A 26638-nucleotide genomic window follows, 5' to 3' on the forward strand; every position below is an offset into this window, starting at 1 on the left:
TAGTATGGGGTTTAGGCTCACCAATCTCTTTGATCAGAAGATAAAAGTTCTTGTCCTGAATCAGGCTCCACAGAATTTATAAAGGACCCTTGGGGGTATGACCGGAAGCTCACACTGAGACAGATAAAGCCTTAAAGACTTTTTATTAAAATCAATAATAGTAAGTAAATGATAAAATACCTGGAGTTACAATTGCATTTCTGCTATTCAAAAGATACATATGATAATATAGTATTATATGCAACAAAGTATGTGCGTATTGATGACCGGTATGTACGCACATCAGTCTCTTGTGGTGTACTTGTTATGTCTGTGGGTACAACACTGAAAACCCCCCTATGCCATTCTCCTATTGGTCTAAATAAAAGGTCATGGACATAGGCATGGATACTCATCTGTTTAGGTAACAAGATATAGGTCAACTTTGCTTTCTGAGTAAAAGGTCTTAATATAGATATGCTAACTTTGCCTTAGCTTAACATACAGGATATGGCCTGTAGGTCTCTTGCATTACAGCCAAACTTAATTTAATATAAATCTATAAACCTATTCCAATAAACCAAATACTTAAACTATAAGAAAAGATATATATGCAAGCAAGCAGGTTAGTCCTATAAGCTACACTCTCTGGGCAACCATGAAGTAGTACAGTGTTGGTCGTAAGCTTATTCTTACCATTAAACAACTGTATGCCAAGGCCAGCAGTGCGGTTCTCATCAATGGCACAATAGGAGAGTGGTTTCATAGCAATGTTGGAGTCCGGCAAGACTTCCTTCTTTCTCCCACACTGTTCAATATCTACTTGGAGCGCATGATGACTGATGCCCTAGAAGATCACATATGCACAATCAGCACTGGGGGGCGAACAATCTCAAATCTTCGGTTCACTGATGACATTGATGGCCTGGCAGGCAGCGAAAATGAACTTACCAATCTTGTGAAATGAACGAATGAAACCTTTGCAAAATATGGAATGGAAATCAGTGCAGAGAAAACCAAGCTGATGACAAACAAATGTGATGGGATCAGCTCACATATCACTGTCAGTGGACAAGAGCTGGAGACTGTGAAACAGTTCAAGTATTTGGGGGCAATCATCACAGATGAAGGATGAAAGGCAGAAATACCAGCAAGAACTGCACAAACAGCAGCAGCAGTGGCAAAGCTAAAGCCAATTTGGAGGAATAAGAACATCTCCCTGGAATCCAAACTGAAACTGCTGCACGCCTTGGTCATCTCTATTTTTCTGTATGCGTGCGAGACCTGGACCCTTATGGCAGAACTGGAATGGAAAATACAGGTGGTAGAGATGAGATACTTCCGTAAAATCATGGGCATCTCATATTTCAACCTTGTCACTATGAAGAGGTTCGCATAACCCAATGCACTGGGTCATATGAAGACCTCCTGAAGACCGTGGAGAAGCGCAAGCTGACGTGGTACGGCCACGTAACAAGAACATCTGGCCTATCCAACATCATTCTCCAAGGAACAGTACAGGAGAAGAGAAGAAGAGGTAGACGGAAGAAGAGATGGACTGACAACATAAAAGAGTGGACAGGAATGGACTTTGTGAAGACTCAAGCCCTGACACACAATCGTCGGGGTGGAGACAATTGGTTGATTGACATCAATGGTGGTGCCCCAATGTGGTTATGGAAGTGATGATTTCTGTAGCACTGCCAGGACCCAGCAAAGACTGGGGGGGCATTATTTTGTGATAGGGATTATACATTGAGCCAATCCCTGCCAAAAGGAATTACAATCTAAATAGACAAATCAGAAATTTCAGATGCTTATTCAAACCCCTCCCACCTCCACATCAAGACTGGAAATCTAAGAATAGGTTCTGCTCTCTGGTTAGATTCCTGCTTCTGTATTCTTTTCGTCTTGAGAGAGTAAAAAAAAAAATGATTCTTATGATATTTGGTGCTTCTGGCCCAGAACCCTGGCGCACAGTGAAAATGAAAAATAACAGAGAGAAAAGTAAATCACACTTCCAGAAACTCTTTGCGGTTGAAATTTTAGGTCAGTTCTTATCTTATCTGAACTGGTTCACTCATCCCTACAGGAGATCCCTGAACATTGATGTGAGCAGACATTGTAGTCCTGCTGATCAAGCTATAGAGCCCTACAGCGGCTGCTATTGATGGAGGGAAGTGCCAGGGAGATGGGCAGACATCCAGGTGATAATGGCTCAGAGTGCTAAGAGCCTCTGTGGGAGACAACACAGAGCACAACCGAGAGAGGTCGAATATGATACGGATACTGTATACATAAATATTTATACTGAAGAAAAGTTCTGAATCTAAAAAACCCTCTGAGGTTGTCAGGCCTGGGACTTGAGCTGATAGGTATCCACCATAAGCATGGACCAAAGAGAATTGCATGGACTGACATTCTCACTGCAGCAGCCACACAATTCTTTTGGCCGGTGTCCTAGCACATTTGCCAGTGCACCATGTCTTCCCATTACAGACAAGAATGATGCCTCAGGAAATTCAGCAAGCACTATTCTGCCTAGAACTGTATGCAGGGCTGATCACTGCACCGCTAGGAAGGCTTTTAACAGAAATATATTACCACTGAATAAGGAATATGTAATATATTCTAGATAGACCATAGGCTAAAAACATTTGGTCTGATGCACTGAGGTTTCTAAGGTCACAAAATCCAGGTGTGATTGTAGTTAAAAGTATCAGTCAGATCTTTGTATCTTGCAGTACAGCGTCAATACCTCTCCGTCAGGATCTGGTGCAGGAAACTAATACGGCTAATGAAGGATTTCAAAGGCTAATAAGCCCTAAATCAGGCTTCCCAATCTTTTCATTATGTTGCATAATTATCGGAGAGTTGCCATCATCCTTTTAATCTAATTGATTGATAGGCTCAGCCAATCCGCACAGCTAACCGTTTACACTTCAGCGATGCTTTACTATCAGGCGCAAACTTGCAGCAGTATTAGCTCAGCAGAAATAGTGCGTGGTTTGAATTGAAGAAGTTTATCAGATGTGTTGAACCTCAATGGTATTTTTTTCTGTCTGCTTGTGGGGCCTAGGAGTCTCCAAAATTATTAAAATCCCTCATTAATTTGTCTACTTAAGATTATTCTATCTGTAATTACTGTATTATTAATTATTTGTACTGCAGTCAAACCTAAAGCTGCCATCAAGATAAGAACCCCATTGCATTAGAAGTTGAACATACGCATAGTAAGAGACAGTCCATGCTCCAAACAGCCTAAAGTCTAAATAGGCCAAGTGTGTTACAGGGGGAAAACTTGAAGCACAGAGATCAAGGTTCCAGTTCAGCAGAGCATATAAGCACATACTTAAATCCTAGTGAAGACATGCTTAAGTGCTTTGCTGAATCAGGATTTATTTCTTAGGGGTCACCTAAGAAATCTGTGGCAGAGTTGGGAATTGAACCCAGAACTTCTGATACTCAGTTAGGAATTTTAACCGAAGCACAAGACTATTTGTCCTCTTTTTACTTAGGTCTTGGCCAGGAAAACTTGTGGATCATTCCAAAGAGTGATAGTCTAAAGGAATCCTTTAGCATAGAGGATACAATTCCAATATAGTTATAGGGCTGGTCTACACTACGGGGGAAAATCGATCTAAGATACGCAACTTCAGCTACGTGAATAACGTAGCTGAAGTCGAAGTATCTTATATCAAATTACCTACCATCCTCACGGCGCGGGATCAATGTTGGCGGCTCCCCATGTCGACTCCGCTACCGCCGTTCGAGTTGGTGGAGTTCCGGAGTCGACAGGAGCGCGTTCAGGGATCGCTATATTGCGTCTAGATGAGACGCGATATATCGATCCCCGAGAAATCGATTGCTACCCACCGATACGGCGGGTAGTGAAGACGTACCCATAGTGTAGTTTTATAATAATCAGTTAAAAATGCATTTGGATGTGTAGTGGGTGATTTCTGAATTCTGATATCTTCATTTATAGTTTGTTTTTTAACTGAAATTTCAAAAACAATTAGACTATAATCTTGACAGCCAACAATGAGTTCTGCGGGAGAACATGAGCACATTGGCAAAAATCCGTTTGAACTGGACAAGTGTAACTATTCAAACACTGAAGCTTTAATTTAAAATCTCTGTATCATCAACAATTGAAATCAACAACTATTAATTTTGGGCCAGATCCACAACTGGTGTAAATCACCATAGCTCCACTAAAGTCAATTGAGCTAGCCTGATTTACACTAACTGGAGATGTGGCCAATTATTTTTAACGGCATTCATTATTATTATGGTTTTTTGTTATCGTTAATAGTGTTGTTTGAAATTGACTTTATTTTAAATGGATGTGCATGCTATTAAGGAACTGCAAGAGATGAACCTGTTGTGATAAAAGAAATGATTATTTTAATAACTTTTTAATACTATCCTCCACTCACATCCCGTTTCTGTTGATGTTTGCTAAGATAAATACATCTGGGAGAATATTTTTGCAAAGAATAATTCAGTCAGGGTGAAATTCACCTCCATGAAAAGGGAAGCACAAGTTCTATGCACCACTTCAAGACTGTTGGGCTCAAGAAAGACTTAAGTGATGAATAGGCCATGTATTAGCGCTCTGCACTGGTGTGTAATTCAACTGTGATGACTTTAAAAGCAGCTGAATTCCATAAGTGCAGTATGACTTTCTCCAATATTATTTGTTGCTTGAATTTTTTACTCTCTGCATGGGATTGCAAGTGAGGCATGAGCTCTGTGTTGCTTATTTTACGGTACCTCTGGTAAGCTCACCTGCATTATTTGTGTCCTGATTGGACAATCATGCAGGCAGTTCTGGAGCAAAAACTTGTATGCGTATGAGTTTTAAAACATTGTATGTTCCATTTTGAACTTGCCTTCCCACAGATGTTTTTGACAGTGAAACTCGATCTCTTGAATGTTTTTGGAAAGCAAACCTGAGAGCTGGACATTGGCACAGCTGAAATGAATTCATTTTAATAGTGTAAATGAATATTTGTGGAAAGTTCCTTTTGCTTTTTCATCTAGCTTTAACCATTTGCAGTTAGTAATTATTGTATTTTCCTCCTCAGCCATCTGTTTATCCTTTACAATTGAAACTCTGACCCGTTCAGAGAGCCCGCAGAATCCGCTTAAGTCCCTGAGTTAACAATAAGACAAAGGACTTAATGTAGAATTTTAACTACTTAATAGAATACTTTCAAAAACTTTTACTTGTGCCTTATCTTCCTATAATAACTAGAGCCCCAATCCTGCAAATGCTTACACACCAGCTTAACATGATGCATGTTGAGTCATCCCATTGAAGCCAATGGGCAACTTGCATATATAAAGGTAGCACATAGAATCATAGAAATGCAGGACTGGAAGAGACCTCAAGAGGTTGTGTAATCCATTTCCCTGCACAGAGGCAGGACCGAGTCTAACTAGACCATCCCTGAGAGATGTTTGTCTAACCTGGTCATACAAACCTTCAGTGACGGATTCCTCATATCCCATGTATGTAAGAGTTTGCAGAATTGGAGGCGATATTGTCCTGATCCACAAAGTTTAGCCCATGCTTTGGGTGTCCCTAACCCCCTGAATGTTAGAATCTGGGACTGAACAACAGGGCATGGATCACTTGATAAATTGCCCTGTTCTGTTCACTTCTGAAGTATCTGGCGCTGGCTACTGTTAGAAGACAGGATACTGGGCTAGAAGGATCATTGCATCTGACCCAGATGGCCATTCTTATGTTCTTAAGCAAGGAACTTTTTCAGACTTCAAGAGTGTTTAGACAAAGGGTTATGGTCCCAGGGTCCATCTCTAATTTTAACAATTCCTGGGGCATCTTGAGTCAATCAAAAAAAATCTAAATAAATATAATCAACCCTTATAACAAAAATGCACATCAAATGTCATCCAGAGGTGGGGTTATTTATTTATTTATTTATTTATTTTATGGCTATGGTATAAACCCCTGGAAATAAGAGATTGTAACTGAATTGCTGACAAGCTCTAAAATGTAGTGGCAGAAGCAGCCCAGTATTAGATAGTGTGACAGAAAAACAGATTTTTCCATTTATAGTGTGTATATGTTGATAGAGTAGGCTGTACCAAAGATACCACGTTACATTGATTAGATCATCTCCTAATGAGAAACATAATTTTACTGGTGGATTTGTGACATTCTCTTGACAACATAGTTAACCTGGAAGGTCTCAAAGTGATGAAAGAAAGGGTGTAAGGGGATTGACACTTCTCTGTAATTATTGGCAATAAAATATAAAAATATTAAAATGTGGAATAATAAAAAGTCCATCATTTGCCATCCTAGCATATTCTCTTAATGGCACCATTTAGACCTTTGCATCAAATCCCTTAGCTGTCCTTTTTAAACACACACACACACACACACACACACACACACACACACACACACACACACACACACACACACACACACACACACACACACACACACACACACACACACACACACACACACACACACCTTTCTTTCTTTCTTTCTTCAAAATTTCAGCCAGGCTAGTTGGTGGACTTTTACCACTTCTAGTTAAGTGACCCAGCTACCATCTGAAGCTGTATGTGCGCAGATACAATGGGCATCAAGCAGCCCATATAGTGTAATTTGCCCATTATACAGAAGTCCGGCACAAGGTTTATGAACCATTTAATCCCTCAGAAGTGGTGGATACAGCTCATGCTGACCGTTGGCATAGCTGTGGGTTTCGCACATGTGCAGCACAGAGGATAGAGCTGGCCAGGGGACTGGATTTTTCCAGACAATGTGAAATTCCCCAGTATCACATTTTTTCCATTCTGAAACGGACCAAAACCCAAATGTTGAAATTTTCTGTGAAACAAAATTCTGAAAAATTTAAGCATTTTGAGTCAATCGAAGCATTTTGTTTCAATAAAACCAAACCATTTTATGCTGTTTAACTGTTTCATTTTATATTATAATATCAAATTTAAAAAATTGAAATAAAAAGTCATTTTGAAATGGAAATGTTCCATTCCATTTTTTTCCTCATTGAAATGTAATTGAAATGAAGTTTTATATAAATCAACACAATTACTGCAACATGTTTTCCTTTCAACCATTTGGCATTTTCTGACGGGAAAAATATTTCAGACCAGCTCTATTCATAACCTTCTGTTCTGCAAGCAAAGGCTTCCCACTCCTGGAATGGAGAATTTGCTTGTTCTCTTTGTAGCAATGAAGCACAACCTCTTTCTTTACCTAGGCAATCAAAAACATCTGAGCAATATTGATTCCACCTGCAGAGGCTTGTGATGCATAGATATCTTTCCGGTACATTAGTCTGGTGCTAATTAGACTGTTTGCTTACCTGTCCTCCCAGGATTGGTTGCTTAGAGACTTGGCTTCAGCTTTCCCTTTAAAAGAAAACCGGGGAAGTCAAATATAACTCTTTGCTGCTTTTACAGATCCAGACTAACACAGCTACCCCTCTGATACTCAAATATAACTATATCTAACCCAGCTGTCGCTGATTGCTATTACAGCCGTCTTTCCTGCATTCAGGAGACTTAAGTCATAGCTGAGTAATGTATAAAATTAACTAACCATTTTATAATGACTTTTAATTAACCACCTTTTAATTGCTGCTTCCATGGTTATGCCTTTGGGCCTGATTCTGGAAACAATTATCGACTGCAGACTGGGAGTTTGTTTGCTAGTAATGGCCTTGGCTCACATGCCAAGTGTGTCTATTCCTTGGTGTTTATTGTGCTAAACCAAAGTTAACAACTTACAGTGTGATGTATCGTATCCTAAACAGAGCTCCACAGGTTTTGGAGTGCAGTCTTCTAACTACAGGGGTACGGACCATACAAGAAGAATCTGAGGGTCTTGAAACTATTAATGAATTTATTATACAGGATACTGGACAAGATGCACCACAGGTCTGCTCCAGTCTGATCCTAGCAATTCCTATGGTCCCATGTTTCTATTTGTATTACAGTAGAACCTAGAGTCCCCAGATGATATCTGGTTCCCATTGTGCTGAGCACTATAAACTAACATCTAGTAAGAGAGAGTCCCTGCCCTGAAAATCTTAACAGTGTAACAACACAAGGCAGACACTGGGCAGGATGGGAATTAGAAGCACATAGAAGTGACATGACTTGACGAAAGTTACACCAGGCAGAGCCTACCACCATCACTTGTCTTCTCTAGCTTGAACTTGAGATCCCGAAATGAACAGGGGAGCCAATGGAGAGAATAGTAGACTAGGACATGATTCTTCTGGGCTCCAATCAGTATCCCATGTCTGAATACCCCATAACTTCTAGCAGAGTTTCAAACTATGAACCTAGAGCCAGATCCAAATATTACAAACATCCCCTATTTTTTTTTCATAAATTTCAAGGCCAGAAGGGACCATTGCAATTAGCTAGTCAGGCCACAGAACTTCCCCAAAATAATTCCTAGAGCAGATCCTTTAGGGTACGTCCAGACTACCTGCCAGATCGGAGGGTAGTGATCGATATATTGGGGATCGATATATCGCGTCTCATCTAGACATGATATATTGATTCCCCGAATGTGCTCCTGTCAACTCTGGAACTCCACCAGGGCGAGCAGCGGTAGCAGAGTTGACGGGGGAGCCGTGGCCATCGATCCTGCACCGTGAGGACGGGAGGTAAGTCGAAATAAGATACGTCGACTTCAGCTACACTATTCCCATAGCTGAAGTTGTGTATCTTACATCGACCCCACCCTCTAGTGTAGACCAGGCCTTAGAAAAGCATCAACTCTTGATTTTAAAATTGCTAGCGATGCAGAATTCACCATGACCCATGCTAAATTATTCCAATCATTAATTACTCTCTCTCTTAAATTACACTTTATTTCCAGTCTGAGTTTATTTAACCTCAACTTGCAGTCATTGGATCACGTTATACCTTTCTCTGCTAGATTGAAAAGCCCATTATCAAATATTTGTTCCCCATGTAAGTACTTATAAATTGTGATCTAGTCACCCCTTAACTTTCTCATTGGTAAGTGAAATAGATTGAGTTCCTTGAGTCTATCACTAGAAGGCAGGTTTTCTAATCCTTTAATCATTCTCATGATTCTTCTCTGAACCCTCTCCAATTTATCAACATCTTTCTTAAATTGTGGACAACAGAACTGGGAGTATTCCAGCTGTGGTTGCATCAGTGCCAAATACAGAGGTAAAATAACCTCTTCACTTCTTCTTGAGATTTCCCTGTTTGCGGATCCCAGGATCACATTAGTGCTTTTGGCCGCAGCCAGTGCGTCAAACCAGAACCCCACGTCTATGTGCCTTGGAATGTTGAGGGGATTCAGTATCTGAATTAGAATGTTGTGGCTTGGACCTGTGTAAGAAGGCAATTGCTTTCTGTGCCTGCTGGAATCTGTAAAGCTCCCACTCCCCTTTTCAAACACGGGAGTGTAAAAATTATTGATGCCTTCTCTAGGGAATGAAGAGATCACAGTCAGAGGAAGGGTGAGCCAGTGGATAGGATTTTATCCTGGAACATGGGAGACCTGGGTTAAATCCTTTGCTCTGGCACTGTCTTTTTCTGACACTGGGCAAGTCCCTTAGGGTATATTTGCACTGCAGAAAAAGAAGTGTGACACTAAATCTCAGAGGCTAGGTAAACAAACGGGCTTGCAGGCTCATGCTATGGGGCTAAAATAAGCAGTGTAGAACTTTCTGTTGGGGCTGGAGCTCTGAAACCAAAAGAAGATCTCAGAGCCCAGGCTCCAGGCCAAATGGGAACATATACATGGCTATTTTTAGCTCTGTAGAATGAGCCCAAGTTAGTTGACCTGGCCACTGAGACTTGCTGCTGCAGAGTGTTTCTTTTTTTTCTTTTTCTTCCTTCTTTTTTTTTGCAGTGTAAGCATATCCTACGTCTCTTTATGGAGATAATAGCTCTTCCTTGCCTCACAGGAGTGTTGAGGGCAAATGCATTAAAGATTGTGAGGTGCTCAGATAATATAATAAATGGGGGCCATATTAGTACCTAAAATAGATAGTAGGGAGCTGCCAGTTTGTTTCACTGTTTCAATTGTTGTTAATTAAAGGAAATGTCATTCTCCCACCCAGTGTTCTTGGTGTACTGTCAGGGCAGAAGTAGGAGAGGCTAATTCAATTCTAGTTGAGATTTGATTCAGATTAATCCTTATCTCCTGAACAAGTGACTGTCAGAGGACCACACTGTATATGAAGTTCTAATACAACTTAAGAAGTCTAAAAAGTGCAGGGAGCTCAAGATATGCTACCTGCGTAGCTTGTAAATAACTGCAAATGACTACGCTGCTTCTTGTTGTTTTTTTAAATAGTACTAATAGGGTGACATTGACTCTCGTGCAGAGGAGCAAGAACAAGGATGAATTTCAAAATAGCATTTAAATGGTGCATAAGCCTGTTGCTGACCCTCTGCACAAGAGTGAATTTCACTGAATACTGCCTACCCCCTCTGGACTGCCTTTCATCTGGGAATCGTAAAGCACCCTATGTACATTAATTAATTAAACATTAATTAATACCTCTAGAAGGTAGCTAAGGGACATCAGTTTTGTTGCCACCAAGTAGAAAAACACAGGTGCTTTATCAGCACAGAGCAATTCTTTACTTAGAAGTTAAGATGAATATTAGTTCCGCTTGGAGAGTGTGAAAACTGATTTGTGAAAGGCTTTGCTTGCTGTGATCAAAGGGTCCTAGAAGTCATTCAGGAGGGTGCAGAGGCAGGGCATGGGTGCAGCTTTGAGTCTGCTGGCCAGTGCAGTTGAGCTGATGTGGCAGGGGAAATGAGCCGTGCCAGGAAAAGGATCAGTGCAGTTTGCTCCCCCCCATGAAACAAAGGGCCAAGTTGGGACTAAGAGTCACAATTCAGTCCCTGGCTCTGGGCTGCTAACCTCCACTCACAAATGGGGAAAGCTCCAAGTCAAAACAGGGCCGCCCGGGGGGGGGGGGGAGGCAAGTGGGGCAATTTGCCCCAGGCCCCGGGTCCAGCAGGGGCCCCCGTGAGAGTTTTTCGGGGGCCCTGGAGCGGGGGCCTTCACTTGCTCCGGGGGCCCCGGAAAACTTTCGTGGGGCCCGGGCCCCCGGAGCTTCTTCGCTCCCAGTCTTCGCTGGCCGGGGGTCCTTCCACTCCGGGGCAGAAGGACCCCCCTGCTGCCGAATTACCGCCGAAGTGGGACCCGCTGCCGGAGTGCAGCCAGATCTTCGGCAGTAATTGGGCAGGGGGGGCGGTCCTTCCGTTCCAGGACCCGCCGCCAAAGTGCCCCAAAGACCCGCGGTGGGGGCTGCACTTCGGCGGCAGGTCCCTCTTTGGCGGTAATTCGGTGGTGGGGGGTGCCCACCGTGGGTCTTTGGGGCACTTTGGCGGCGGGTCCCGGAACGGAAGGACCCCCCGCCGCCGACTTGCCACCGAAGCGGGGCCCCCCGCTGCCCAAGACCCCGGGCCCCCAGAATCCTCTGGGCGGCCCTGAGTCAAAATCCATGAAGACTTCACCTTGTCCTCCTTCCAGTCTCCACTCGAAACTCACCTGTACCGTAATGCATAGAGTAAACTAACCTGAAAATAGCTAGGCCAATGGAGAACTGTGATCACTGCTGCTGACCAGCTACGATCTGTCCACACACCACATCATGTTTATTTGTTACCCAGTCTCCCTACTTTCAACCCTCATGTGCCTGCTATGTTCTGTTTTTTAGACTGAAAACTTCTTGGGGACAAGGACTGTCCCTTATTCTGTGTTTGTACAGTGTTTAGCAGCACATCGGGGCCTTCCCTGGTTGTGGCCTTTATGCCTGTTAAATAGTAATAGGAGACAGTGGATTACAGAGGCCTGGGCTACACCAGCGGCGGGGTTCAAACTAAGATACGCAACTTCAGCTACGCTATTTGCGAACTGGTCAGAAAATGTTCACTGAAATTAGTTTTTGATTAAAAATGCTGTTTTTTGTTAAAACCAAAATGTTGGAAAAACCTATTGGTTTTGATGAAGTTTCTTTTTTTAGAAAAAGAAATGAAGCATTAATGTCAAACTGTTCCATTTCAACCCTTCTGGAATGGAATGTTTTGATTTTTCCTCCTGAAGCAGCTTTTTAGAATGAAACTAATTGGGTTTTATGAAGCTTAAAAAGCTCGAGATGGGAGCAAAGTGTTTCAGGGTTGGTTTTTTTTCCGGAACCAAACACTTTGACCTAAAATGAATTTTATTTTTTTAGGAATTTTGTTTCATAGGAAATTTTGACTATATTGGTTCCATTTTGGAATGGAAAAAACTCTAAAATCACATCATTTCTGGCAAAATGGAAAATCTGGCTCCTGCCTAGCTCTACTTGTATATCAAACAGCGTGCTCCTTGGCTTTTAAAGAAATGAAAGAGAGAACATAAGTGGAAAACAATGTAGAACATAACCATCTCCAGTTCTTCTTGCTGTGTTGTGATAAAGGACTCTTGCCTTCTTCCTCTCCTCCTACTTTACTTATACAAATTTGGAGGTCAGGGTGGGTTTTCTCCCATTAATTTTAATGGCGGCCAATCTTCCGTGATTTCATTTAACATTTAGTCTTGTTGAGGCCCACTGAGATGGGGGGAAACCCAAACAAACCGTATTTCAGCAGATGAAAGATGAGGTTACTTAGCCAAGGTTTGCAGCTGTGTGGCACCAGTTCCATGCCGAGTTCCAGGCATCTCTGCCTTGGATGGTAGCAGCCGGCAAAGGTGGCACCTGGGGAGCTGGGAACAGGACTTAAAGCTGAATTTTACACACAGATGCAGAGCTAATAGGGTGGGGGTTGGGGAGGAAAACATCACAGAGCAGCTCTTTATATGGTAGCTGGTCTCATAATCAAAAAGCCTGGTGAAGGGGAAAATACTATATATATGGATGATTTGTAAATATGTTGTAGTCTATGTAATTGCACTTTGAATCCCTTAAATCCAGTTTGCATCAATGGGTGACACAGTTGAATATTCAAGATAAATACGACATATGTAGTAATGATTTCTAAATCAAAACCAAGCATTTAAAATTCACCAGCAGCTTATGTAAATCAGAGGCTCAAGATCTAAAACTCCAAGCACCGTATTATAATTCCACCTTGTAAATCAAGATGGAGGCAGGAAGGGTGTGGAGAGAGAGAGGAAAAGTATCATCTTATTTCTAAATAATAATTTTTTGCAAATGTGCCCTATGAGGAAAATTACAGGGTGATAAGTTGCATTGCTGCTCTTGGTTTGCTGGATGGGAACTGGAGAAAGCTCTGTAATAAAGCTGTGATAACTCAGCCTCTTGACTTGCTTTATTATTATTATTATTAATCTTTTTCTAAACTGCTAATTTTGTTTTATGGTGGCTCAACAAATCAGAATTCTTTTAATCTGAACTAAAAGTGCTGAATAGATTTCAGGCCTGCATCAGTGTAGGGGCAAAATGTCTGAGCCGAACCTCAGTAAGTTCAGAGATCATGGTACTACCTAGGTCATCTTTAGCACTTTCCATAGTAGATCTCAAGACACTTTACAAAGGAGGGTGGAATCTTATCTCCATTTTACAGAAGGGGAAACTGAGGCACAGAGCAGCGCTCTGACCTGGCCAAGGTCACCCATGAGGCTTGTGGTAAAGCTGAGTCCCTGGGGTGAAACACGGTAACAGCTACATACTACGTAGTTCAAGAGGTGGAAAACGAGGAAGAATTCTCCAACCAACTGAAATGGCTACAGGGTATTGTGTAAATAGAATTTAATTACGTTTATTTGTATTTTGAATTAACACCCAACGTTTTAAATGAGCCCCCAGCCAACTGAAGCAAACAGTGCCACAGGAATTTTGAGAACCACAAGAAATCGGGGCCTTGGTTTTACATTTCATCTGAAAAATACTGGACTTGATTTGGATCTCACATGAGTTCTAGTTATTGGTATAATTCTCCTGTTATATAAACTGGTATAACTGAAAGCAGGGTATCTGTTTTTTTATTTATAATTTCAAAGGGTCTTGCACCTTGTGTGTAACCATTTTATAGCAAAGCAAAGTGAATGTAAACAGCTCCAATGTCAGAATAGCAACATTTTGCATTGGTGTAAATGACTGTTTAAAGTGCAGGCTAATGGAGAATCAGGCCTTAGTAGTTTATTTAGCAAATAGGTGCTATAATGAAAGATGTGAAAAGTGCATTGGTGTAACTGACAGGAGAATTTCATCTTAGCATATAGAAACTTAAAATTAATCTGGGCTATATAGTGAGGCTGTTACATAGTAGTAACTATTTCTTCCTGAATAGCAGCAGAAGTAGATGTTTTAAGATATGCTTAGAATGTCAGTTCCCTGCCAGAGGTCATTGCTTGGGACTAGGCCATGCTGGGCAAACTGCAAAAGGCATGAAGGTTGAGTTTGGCGACATACATAAGGCTGTCCTTGGCTGATCTGAATGATCAGATTGCCTCTCCACCACTCTGCAAAACTGGGTTGGAAATTTAACAAGAACCAAGCATTATCACAAGATTTTGAGGTTGCCACCTCTACCCAAAAATGAAAAAGAAAGGGTTAGGGGGGCTTTTTCAGAGCACAGTAAAGGTTACATTGAGGTTTGGTTTGATTTTGGGGGCAAAGGTCATGGATCAGGTCTTTTTCAGTCAAACCCTGGCCTCCATTCTATGGGCAGAAAGTCAGAATAGATGATCTAATGGTCCCTTCTGGTCTTAAAAATGTATGAATTCAGCATGTACACAAGTCCAATTGATTTTAGTTGGGACCCCCATCTCTAGGGATGTGATCCTTGTCTAAGAAAAACAGAAATTTGATATTTCTGGCCCCTTGTCACCGGGGCGGTTCTAGGTATTTTGCCGCCCCAAGTACGGCAGGCAGGCTGCCTTTGGCGGCTTGCCTGTGGGAGGTCCCCGGTCCCGTGGCTTTGGTGGCACGCCTGTGGGAGGTCCGCTGAAGCTGCGGGACCAGCAGACCCCCTGCAGGCATGCCGCCGAAGGCAATCTGCCTGCCGCCCTCGCAGCGACTGGCAGAGCGCCCCCTGTGGTTTGCCGCCCCAGGCACGCGCTTGGTGTGCTGGTGCCTGGAGCCGCCCCTGCTTGTCACGGGTTGGCATCCAGCTCTCTGTGGTATCATTATTTTTGACATGTTCCTTTCCATGGAGAAATGATCATTCAATAATAAACTTCTCAGGTTCAGATTCCCTCCTGAGTCTATGAAGGATTCCAGGGTGTAGACCACATTGTGACTGCAAACTTCTCTCTGCCACTGGGGCTTGTAGAGGAGCATCCAAAATGGTCAGTACTGGCTGGTGAAAGGTATGGTTAGGATATCTAGGGGGTTGCACTGATTCATTCTATCCCAGCCTCCTTGGTTGGGAGTCTTATGGAATCCGGAGCACAACAAAGTAGTTCCAACTGGATTCCTAATGGAGGATAGCCCCACTGCTGCTGTAACACTGCCGGTTCTTGTTCTGGGTGAATCCACCCTGAGATTCTAAAGGTCCAGATGGTGTAATTTACACAACCCCTTCACTAGCCTGGAAGAATCAAGCATATTACCCTCCCTGCCCCAGGTCTTATCAAAACTCAGTCTATTTTACTCATGTTCAGGTTTTGCTGGTACAGATGGGTGAGATGGGTTTAAAAAGGCCAAAAGACAGCAATTAGCTCTGTTTAAAATTAATGACCGCTCTGATTATGTGTGTGTGTGGGGGGGGGGATTCCTGAAGTATAACAAGGCTGGTTCTTAAGCATCTCTGATTAAAAATATTTTGTTTTAAATGTTGTCAAGTGATATAAAGGTCAAAGTAGAAAATGAGGGGATTTAGTCAGTGCATGTTCCTGGTAATTAGAACTTGCACATGTATTAGCAGCTACTGAAAGAGGCTGAAAATTGGGAAATGAAATTCTTGGTGGTTGCGGAATCTGGTGTGTTCATTAAAAACCCTGGGGTTAGGATCATGAAATCCTAATTGCTGCAGTCCCTCATTTGCCAATTGCTAACAATGGGCCCTTTCTTATTATTTGTATTCAAGCAGCATCTCGAGGCCTCAAAGAAAATACAGAGCCCCATTGTGCTAGGTGCTGTACAAACAGAGTAAGAGACAATCCCCACCTGGGAAAGGCGACAAGACAAAGGAAGGATTGTTAGCTCTATTTTACAAATGGGAGAACTGAGTCACAGAGAGATGAAAGCCAAGGGTGGGATCCACAAATGAACTTAGCCGTTGCAATGCTGAACATCACGGCACCTAATTTTTAGGCACTTAGAAAATCACAGGAACAACATTGTAATCCACAAAAACAAGGTAAGCGTCTATGCTCCCCGTACAATCAACAGGGGGAGACATGACCTTAGACTGCAATCCACAAAGCCAGCATGCTAGACGGGGGGCCACCTAAGCTAGCCAACAGGAGATGCCAATGACGGGTGTGTCCTAAGCTTGACCCATCTCTTGGAGATAGGCATCTAAATGCAGGCAGGTACCTACCTCTACTTACTAACCAGGAGTCAGATGGTTTAGGCGCTGAAGGCATTTGTTGCTGGAGTGAGTTAGGTGCTTAACTTGCTCTGTACAAAATATCATGGGAGATGGCGGTACCTGCCTTATAACTTTTTGTCCATCAGTTAAAACACTCGGGTGGGGTGTAGGAGACTCAGATTCAATTCCCCATCTCTGCTAGAGGAGGGGAGAGGATTTGAACAGTGTCTTCTACTTCTCAGGTGAATGCTCTAACCCCTGGACTATGGAGTCATTTTCATTCTCTCTCTCGCCCAATGACTTTTTAAATATTTATTCACAGTGGAATCTTATTCACAGTGGAATCTATCTGGAGTAATTTTTTATCATTTGCAAATTTTGTCACCACACTGTTTATCCCTTTTTCCAGATCACTTATGAATATGTTGAACAGCATGGTCCCAGTACAGATCCCTGGGGGATACCGCTATTTATCTCTCTCTATTCTGAAAACTGACCATTTATTCCTAACCTTTGTTTCCTGTCTTTTAACCAGTTACTAGTCCATGAGAGAACCTTCCCTCTTGTCCCAAGACTATTTACTTTGCTTAAAAGCCTTTGATGAGGGACCTTGTCAAAGGCTTTCTGAAAGTCCAAGTACACTATAACCACTGGATCACTCTTATCCACATTTTGTTGCCCGCCTCAAAGAATTCTAATAGATTGGTGAGGCGTGATTTCTCTTTACAAAACCTATGTTAGTTCTTTTCCAACAATTCATGTTCATTTAGTAATTCTATTCTGTACTATAATTTCAACCAGTTTGCCGGGGGCTGAAGTTAGGCTTTTACTAGCCTCTAATTGCCAGGATCATGTCTGGAGCCTTTTTCTTTAGCTAATGTGATCCATTTTTTTTTAAACAGAAACTGATTTAAGTGATAGGTTACATGCCACAGTTAACAATTCTGGAATTTCGTACGTGAGTTCCTTCAGAATTCTTGGGTGAGTACCATCCGGTCCTGGTGACTTATAACTTTGATTTATCAATTTGTTCCAAAGCCGTCTCTATTGACACCTCAATCTGGGACAGTTCCTCAAAAGAACATTTCAGGTGAGGGACTCTCCCTTACAGTCTTTGCAGTGAAGACCAATGTAAAGAATTCATTTTGCTTCTCCACAATGGCCTTGTCTTCTTTGAGTGCTTTTAGCACCTCAATTGTCCAGTGGTCCCACTGATTGTTTGGCAGGGTTCCTGCTTCTGATATACTTCTAAAAATACTGGGTTTGTGTCTTGTAGCAGTTGTTTTTTCAGATTCTTTTGGGGTTCATCTAATTATATTTTTACACTTGACTTGTCAGAGTTTGTTCCCTTCTATTTTCCTCAGTGGATTTTGACTTCCAATTTTTAAAGGATTCTTTTTGCCTTGAATGGCTTCTTTTACTTTGTTGTTTAGCCGTGGTGGCATTTTTTTTTTTGGTTCTTTTACTATGTGTTTTTTTTTTAATTTGGGGCATACATTTAATCTGAGCCTCCATTATGGTGTTTTTAAAAAGTTTCCATGCAGCTTGAAGGCATTTAACTCTTGTGGCTGTTCCTTTTAATTTCCATTTAACTAGCTTTGTGTGTGAATATGAATGTTCGCCACTATGTTATTGATAAATTCTACCTTCATCTCCTTATTGTGATTCCAAGTTGGGATCTACTGTACCTGAATAACCCTACATGGAACACGTTTGGGGGAAAGTGCTACTTTCAGTCACATGGGCAAATGGTATCAGAGGGGATTGGATGGCAGTGGGGAGTATTTCTAGTAAATTTCTCAGTAAATTGGTATAGCTCACTGAAGTTAGGATATTGTTTTGAGCTATTATTTAGATTAGGGTAACACCCAGAGGCCCTAATCAAGGTTAGGGCCCCATTCTGTGCTAAATATTGTACAGCACTGTTGCCAACCCCAACCATTCTAAAGTCATGAAGCAGGCTTCAAAAATCATGAGGTTAAGAAAAACCTGCTGGGTCTTTGTATTTGCCTTTTGGGGTGGGTTTTTTTTGGGGTGGGGGAGGTTTGAGCCTTTAGGGTGCACTCTGGTCACATCTTCAGGCTTCTCTTTGCAAAATGAGGGCTAGAAACTTCCCTTTTTTAAAGGAAAGCTGAGATCCTCACCTGATCCCATGCCTCCAGGGGTTGGGGCTTTAATTAATGCACCAGTTATTGCTGGTGCTGGCCACGCTATAATTTTATTCCAGGAAGAAAAAGAGTCTTCAGAAGAGAGTCGAGAGTAGTATGGTGATGCTGTGTTATATGGTTCTGTACCTTTTGTGGCCCAAGCCTCAAAATAACCTCTTTCTGAACACGTGCCACCAGAGTTGGAACTTTGCAGCAACTCCGAGAATCTTTCTCTGAGTGTGTTTGTTTTAAATGCCACGTTGTCCGTCCCTCTCTCTTAAGCCAAGCTGCCCTTTTCTGTAACGGCATCACTGCAGCTTCTTTTCCTGGCAAACAAATGGCACAGTCATACCAAAGGTTTCACATAAACTGCTAATAAATCAACCTGTACGGTTTATTGCCCTGTTATCTGACTGTTCAGTATTATTAGCTAATTAAAGGCAGCTCAGAACTCTTTTATGTATTATGCTTACTGGGTTAGATAATCACACCAAGGTTGCCCCGACAGACTGTTTGTAGAGCTCTGAGATTTTGAGGCTGTATTTTTTTTCCAGCTGATTAGACCTTTCTTGTGAATTTCTTGAAAGTTTAAAAGAAAGGGGGGGGGGCGGCGGCAGCGGAAGTAGTGTTGTCCGATGAGGATTTCTTTTCTTACAGATCAGACAGGGAAAAATATGCATCTGGGCTTCTCTCCAGTTGGGCCTCTGTCAACCAAATCCAGCTGAGATAGAAAGAGACAGGTGTATTGATGGCCACTAAAATGAGACAGAATAAAAGACTACAACCTGAGATGGGAAGAAAAGATAGCCTTTTAAAATGGTTGTTTTGATATTGCACTATCTCAGCCTTTGTTGTGTGACGCATATTCCAGGCTCTTTGCCTTAACAGCCTCCTACCTATACCTGCCTTCCAAGTAATTCCTCTTCTATGCATCAATGGCTTGGTTTTTAAATCAAAATTCAACTGTACCCTTTACCTCTCATCTGTATCTCATTACCAGCTACATCTTGCATTTTTAGACCAAGACGTATCTTTGTGTCCCAGGCAGGCCTGCTGTTTTCCCCTTGTTTATAGTCATAAATGCCTGGGCAATGCAAAGTCTTGGCTTTCAGAACACATCACACAAGTTAAACAAGAAAGACCTCCTTCTCTCCACCCCAGTCATTTCAGTCTGCCTGTTAGGTTTGGTTTTGTGGCACGTGCCTCATATTTTTGCTCTTTATCAGTCATTGTGCAAGCCAGCATCATGCAGAGGAGTAAGCGCTTGGATTTTCCATCCAACAATATATTCTGGCTCTCCCCGCTATTCAGCACTGGTGAGGCCACATCTGGAGTACTGTGTCCAGTTTTGGGCCCCACACTACAGAAAGGATGTGAACAAATTGGAGAGAGTCCAGCAGAGGACAATGAAAATGATCAGGGGGATGGGGCACATGACTTACAAGGGGAGGCTGAGGGAACTGGGCTTGTTTAGTCTGAAGATGAGAAGAGTGAGGGGGGATTTGATAGCAGCTTTCAACTACCTGAAAGGGGGTTCCAAAGAGGATGGATCTAGACTGTTCTCAGTGGTGCCAGATGACAGAACAAGGAGCAATGGTCTCAAGTTGCAGCGCGGGAGGTCTAGGTTGGATATTAGGAAACACTATTTCACTAGTAGGGTGGTGAAGCACTGGAATGGGTTACCTAGGGAGGTGGTGGAATCTCCATCCTTACAGGTTTTTAAGACCCGGCTTGACAAAGCCCTGGCTGGTATGATTTAGTTGGGATTGGTCCTGTTTTGAGCAGGGGGTTGGACTAGATGGTCTCTTGAGGTCTCTTGCAACCCTAATCTTCTCTGATTCTTTGATTCTATGATTCTAACCCCTCAGAACAGTCTAATCTTTAATTGGCTTTATCTCAAATCTGCCAAATCTGAGGGTGGCCCAGCAGTTAGGGTGCTAGTATGGAACTTGGGAGACCTTAGTTGAAGCTTCTGCTCTGCCACAGGTTTCCTGTGTGACCTTGTGTCTCTCTGTGTCTCAGTGTCCCATCTGTCAAATGGGGAGAATAGCTCTTTCCTCCCTTAGAGAGGTGCCGTGAGGATAAATACATTAATGATTGCGAAGTGCTCAAATACTATGGTAACAGGGAGCATAGAAGGCTATAGGGAGAATTAAAGCTAGCATGCCAATGATGAAACTTTTTGGCTGGTGGTTAAGCACTGGACTGGGACTCCAGAGATCTGGGTTTGGTTTCTTTCTCTGTCTCAGACTTTCTGAGTGATGCTGGGAAAATTGCTTCTGGCCAAATTTTTCAAAGTGCTCAGCACCCAGAAGCTCCCATTGAAAATCGGGGAGCTGAACTCTTTGGAAAATAAATAGCATTATTCTTGTTAACAAACATTTGGGAAGGGATATTAAACCTCATTCTTTTGGATGTAAGCCAATCTCTAACGATTAGAGGTCATGATAAGATCTAGTGAGCAGGGCAGAGTACTCTATATCTGCTTACTAGTGGATTCTTGCATTTCACTGTGGAGCAGCTGGTGCTGGTGCTGGCCGCTGTCAGAGATAGGATATTGGACTAAATGGACTGTCGGTGTGATCCAATCTGGTATTTCCTGTGTCCCTAAAAAGCTGACCCTTTGTGTCTCTGTGCTCCAGTTTCCCAGTTATATAGAAAACGGGGATAGCCCTGTGATAACTATTGTTATCATGAGGATAAATTCATTGTTTGTGAGATGTGTTAGTACTATTGTAATCTGGACCTATCTTGAAAGCTAGATTTCAAGTGTTTTGAAACAAAATTAAAGCAATTATTGCAGTGGAAGGGGACGGGGGATGAGGGAATTTGGAAGGCAGAGATGCTAAAACATGGCTACCTCTTGTAATCAAATTCCTTTCCTCTCTGTAGCTAACATTTTAGTAGATTGGATAGTGCAGGGATGACAAGTAATAAGAACATGTAATTTACTAAAGCAATAGAAGGTCAGAAGATAAATTACCAATTATCTGCTGAACACCTCTATTTTGAAGTTACCTAAATTATCTGCAAACTGTTCCACCGAGTTGTGTAATTAAGATTACTTATTAGCAGTATATTAAAGTGAGCTGTTGCCCTGGCTATTCTAAACTCAAATTATGCCTGTTCAAATTAATTGCCTGCTTGCACATGTTCTGTGTGGCTACAGAAACCCAACACAGGGAACATGACAAAGCCAAGACTCTAATCAACCTAATTAAGCAGCAGCATGAGAGCATGCGGTGCACGATGGGAATGAAATTTTTTCTCATGAAAGAAGTCAGTAAAAGAATAATGTTGACGGGGGGAGAAAGCCAACAGCCACTACCATGATTCTCATTGTATCCTCTTTTATACTACCACAGCCCCATACCACCAATGAGGTTGTTCAGGTGCAAGTGAGCAGAGAACTTGGTCTTGTTCATTTAGGCAAGATTCCAACAGCCTTATCCATTGAAGTTAATGGGAGTGGAATATAGTACTATTCAACTCAACTATCTATTACTACTATGATGAGAGAGATGAGAGTTCCCAACCTAGACTAGGGCTCCATTGTGCTGGGCACAGCACAAACAAAAAGTAAAAGACAGTATCTGCCCCCAAAGAGCGAACAGTCTCCATAGATGAGATGAACAAAAGGGTAGGAAGCAGAAATGAAGGCAGAGAGAGGTGAAGTGACATGATCAAAGTCTCACAGGAAATCAGTGGCAGAGCTGGGAATAGAAACTACATCTTCTGACTCCCACTTCACCGCACTATCTACAGAAGAGGCAGGATCTGACCCTGGATGTCAGGTGATTGCATTAGCTTTTGAGTCAAATGAAATGTTGTTGCATTGAGAATCAGACACACATGCATGTATTAAATTCTGAAAAAATTTAGAATAACTCCTTAATGAACATATTGCAATGAAGTGGAGCATTAGTATGTGTTCCACTGCCTTCTACTGGATGGAATCAGAACTGTTTATATGCCCTATATTGCAACCAGGTGCTCCTTTAATTTGCCCAGTAGAGGTCTGTTTCTGGAACAGGGAGATGTGAATTCTATGCTTGCTACCACTATGACTGGCCACGGTGTGCATCATAATGACAAGCATGATGTCATATAAGTAACTGTGTCTTCACACTACTGAGAGAGTAATGAGGTGTCCAGCTGAGGCATGGTACATTACTATCATGCATAACTAACGGTAGGAAGGGGAATATAGCTGGTTGTTTGAAGTTTCCGTATGTGAAATAGAGCAGGAAACATTTCCCTGATGAGTCCAGCACCAGCTGAGATGCGACAGCAAGAATGAGTGAATGACGGAGCACTTCTGTAAATTTACCTCCCACCATGGAATAATAATGAACTGTTCAAAAAAGGATCATTTGAAAAAAAAAAGGGGGGTACTAACCAAAGAGAGATCAGACTGAGAGACTGAATTGAAAGACTGCAGATTGCCATTTGGATCACAGATATTGCACCTCCTGACAAAATATACAATTCTATATCTCTTCCACCATGCTGGCAAACTAGACATGGGGCTTTGCCAAAGATTATCTTCAGTTTATCTGAAATTTGTAAATCTGTCTTCCCTTCCAATCCAACCACTTTCTTTTCTCTTCTCCAAAACTAAATCCTTCCCTTCTTCTGAGTCCTGTTCCCTTGGCTCCAGACAGAGATTTTTATTTTTATTTTTATTTTTATTTTTTCTGCTTTAATCTAACAGGCATCCCCAATTCCAAACAGGGCATCCCCAATCTGCAACTCTGTGCTTTGGGGCCCCACAATCCTTTGCCGATCCCCTAAGTGAGAGATCTGGCATACATTCGGTATTGGTCAGCTGACTGGAAAAAAAATCGTATACATTCCTGACTTTCCCTGGTTTCTAGAATGTATATATAACATACTGCTCTGTGTGTGTGTTGTATCCTTCTCTGTGCCTGATCCACAGAGGATGTGAGTCTGTTACAGCTGTCAGCTAGGGAGCTTGGCTTTTTAGCTTAAGCTGTAGACACTCATGCTTTTGGCTCCCCAGTTAGCTAAAGATGGCAAGATGGCAGCTGACACAGACACTGCATATTTTCATTGTCTTAAACTCAGTTGCTAAGGGCATAAGAGTTCATCATGATGACTTAGTCTGACCGCCTGCAAATCACAGGCCATAGCATTTCACTCAGTAAATCATTCTTCAACCAAATACTATCCAGGCATAGGTTGAAATCAACAAGTGGACGAGCAAGAACCCATCTGCTCTCCTGTAGACTTTCATCTATTTCCTGTGGACTTGAAAAGTCACTTGAAAAGCTCTTCACTCCCCAAGGTACCTGACTCATGGAAACCTGTGAGTCTCCATACACATCAAACTGGTAAAAGGCCCATTGACTTCAAAAGAATCCCTCCTGGATTCCATACTGTTACAGGGATCGTTCACAGTGGGCTAGATTCTCAGCTGCAGTACAGTGGTGTAGCTCCTGTAAACTCAGTGGAGCTATGGCAATTTACACCAGCTGAAAATCTGGCCTATTATCTTTTGAGAAACTGCGGGGGGGGGGAAGTTTGAGCTAATGATGAGTGCAGGAGGCTGGAAATCCAAGTTCTCTGGCTCTACATCCTATTCTGCCAGTGATTATGATTAACTGTTATTTTATTTTTAAATATGTACATAGCACTGTAAATCTACACAGCACTTTACTAGCAATCCATGAAAGAGATCCATGCTTACAGGCAGACTGTCACTGACCAGACTCCAATAATATTCCATTGCAAAGGGCTGGCCACTGGATTGCATTGCAGGATATGGGCCAGAAATGAGACACATCGCTTGCCCTGACTGATTTAAAATCAACAGTTCCACAGGAAGTCAGATAGTGGCTTGCCCCACTTCACCATCCAGGAACCGCATCCTGAGCCTTCTCCAAAACCCCTTTCAAACAAGTCTTTTGCAGCATCCCAGAAAGTCGCCCAATTCAAGCTATTTTGGACTAATGGGGTGAGCAAATTCCAGAGCCTTGGAGCCCTTATCAAGAACTCCTTGCCAGCTGCCCACTCTCCTATAACAAGGGAGAGCAAGTTCTAACTTGACCCCAGCAATGGCTGTAAGGTACGAGAAAGGTGTACCTTCTTGATGAGAAGAAGGATCCTCTTCACCCCTCTGCAAACCTAAACTGATGTCCAGTGCCCTTATCTGTCTTAGGTTGTTAACGTGCTGGGACATGAGACGTATCTTATTTATCCATATATTGAAAGATTGCTTGAAAATGGGGTTTAAGGCCTCAGTTCAGCAGTCCAGCCCTATTCAGCAAATTACTTAAGTATGTGCTTAATTAAGCATGTTCTTAAGTTCCATTAATGTCAATGGCACTTAATTAAGAGCTTTGCAGAATTGGGACAGAAGTACCGTATTTTCCGGCGTATAAGACGACTGGGCGTATAAGACGACCCCCTAATTTTCCAGTTAAAACATAGGTTTTGGCCTATACTCGCCGTATAAGACTACCCCCCCTTCTGAGGCTGAAGGACCTACGACCGAAGACCCGGTAGGGAACCGCCCAGTGAGTACACCCCCCACCCAAGTCCTGCCCCCCCCTCAGAAACCACAACCCATAACCCCCCCTGCCCTGCTCCTTGTCCCCTGACCACTCCTTCCCAAGACCCCCAACCCTAACTCCCCCCCAGGACCCCACCCCCTGCCAAACTTGCCTCGCTCCCTGTCCCCTGACTGCCCCGACTCCATCCACCACCATCCCAACAGACCTCAGGAACTCCCACGCGGCGCCTACCCAACCCCCTTCCCCATCCCCTGTCTGCTCCCCAGAACCTCTGCCCGATCCAACCTCCTCCCCGCCCCAGCCCTGGCCCTGGCCTCTTACCCCTGCCGGGGCCAGGGTCGGAGCCGCAGCCGCTGGGCCCGACTCCGGACCGGCCGACACCGGGACCGGCCGACACTGGGACTGGACCGCGCCAGCCGCTGGCCGGGCCCGAGCCGCAGCCGCGGGGCCCAAGCTGGGCCAGGTCCGAGCCGCGCAGGCGGGACCAGCCCGAGCCGGGGGTGCTTGGCTGGGGCGCTCGGCCAGGGCCAGGAGGAGCCGTCCCGCCCCCTCCCCCACACGCCCGGCTTACCTGCCCGCTCCTTTTTTCAGGCTTCCCGCGAACGGGGAGGAGAAGGAGGGCGGAGCGTTCACGGGAGCGGTGTCATCTATTAAGCCTGCTCGGATTGGCTGAGTCAGAGAGGCGGGCTATTACAACCTTTGCCAATCCGAGCATGCTTTGTATGCATTAATAGAATACACCAGTGAGACCCCTCCCAGGATTGGCTCAGCCGAAGCTGTTTATACCCGGCGTATAAGACGACCCCCGATTTTTGGGGGTTGTTTTTTAGTTTAAAAAGTCGTCTTATATGCCGGAAAATACGGTAGGAATTTGTCATCATAGAATCATAGAATATCAGGACTGGAAGGGACCTCAGGAGGTCATCTAGTCCAACCCCCTGCTCAAAGCAGGGCAACTGTGGATCCCTGGGCAAGTCACTACATCTCTGCCTCAGTTCACCTGTTTTTGTACATTGGATAAATTGATGCCTAACTTTCTAAGGAAAGCATTGTTTTATGTTTCTGAAAGATGCTATTTAGACATGTAAAGTATTATTTTTGCAAAGCATGTTGACCCTAATACTCAGGTAAATGTAGTTTATTAAACATTTTTACTATGCACTTTTCATTTTTCATCCTTATTTATTAATACCTTTTCAGAGCACTTTAGATAAGTGTTTGGAAACCTAGTTATAGAAAAGTCATATTTTGCACATTTCACTTTAACTGGAAAGAACATTGTTTTCTGATTTTAATCATAAAAATGGAATGCTCCTAATAGAATGAAAAAACCCAATTTCCTCAAGAAGCATTTCCAAGCTGATCTGCCTCAGATACTCCTGCGATCACAGGAGAATAATATCTTGGGCACCAGAAAATGTTCTGCAATATATGCAAAATAAATATAGCTGTACTGGACAATTATGT

At 42.9% G+C, this 26638-nt stretch overlaps 2 long non-coding RNA genes across 5 annotated transcripts in view; one reads left to right on the forward strand and one right to left on the reverse strand.

Moving 5' to 3' along the window:
- LOC120396769 overlaps positions 1-26638 on the forward strand; it is a 432090-nt gene that overhangs the window by 234545 nt on the left and 170907 nt on the right. The window lies entirely within an intron of this gene.
- LOC120396771 lies at positions 7367-25799 on the reverse strand. The gene is made up of 3 exons (XR_005593359.1): positions 25743-25799; positions 18783-18961; positions 7367-7404 (listed from the first exon to the last, which is right to left on the reverse strand). It is a non-coding gene; the product is annotated as an uncharacterized LOC120396771 (long non-coding RNA).

This window comes from Mauremys reevesii, linkage group 2 (assembly GCF_016161935.1).
Source record: "Mauremys reevesii isolate NIE-2019 linkage group 2, ASM1616193v1, whole genome shotgun sequence".
Lineage (NCBI taxonomy): Eukaryota > Metazoa > Chordata > Testudines > Geoemydidae > Mauremys > Mauremys reevesii.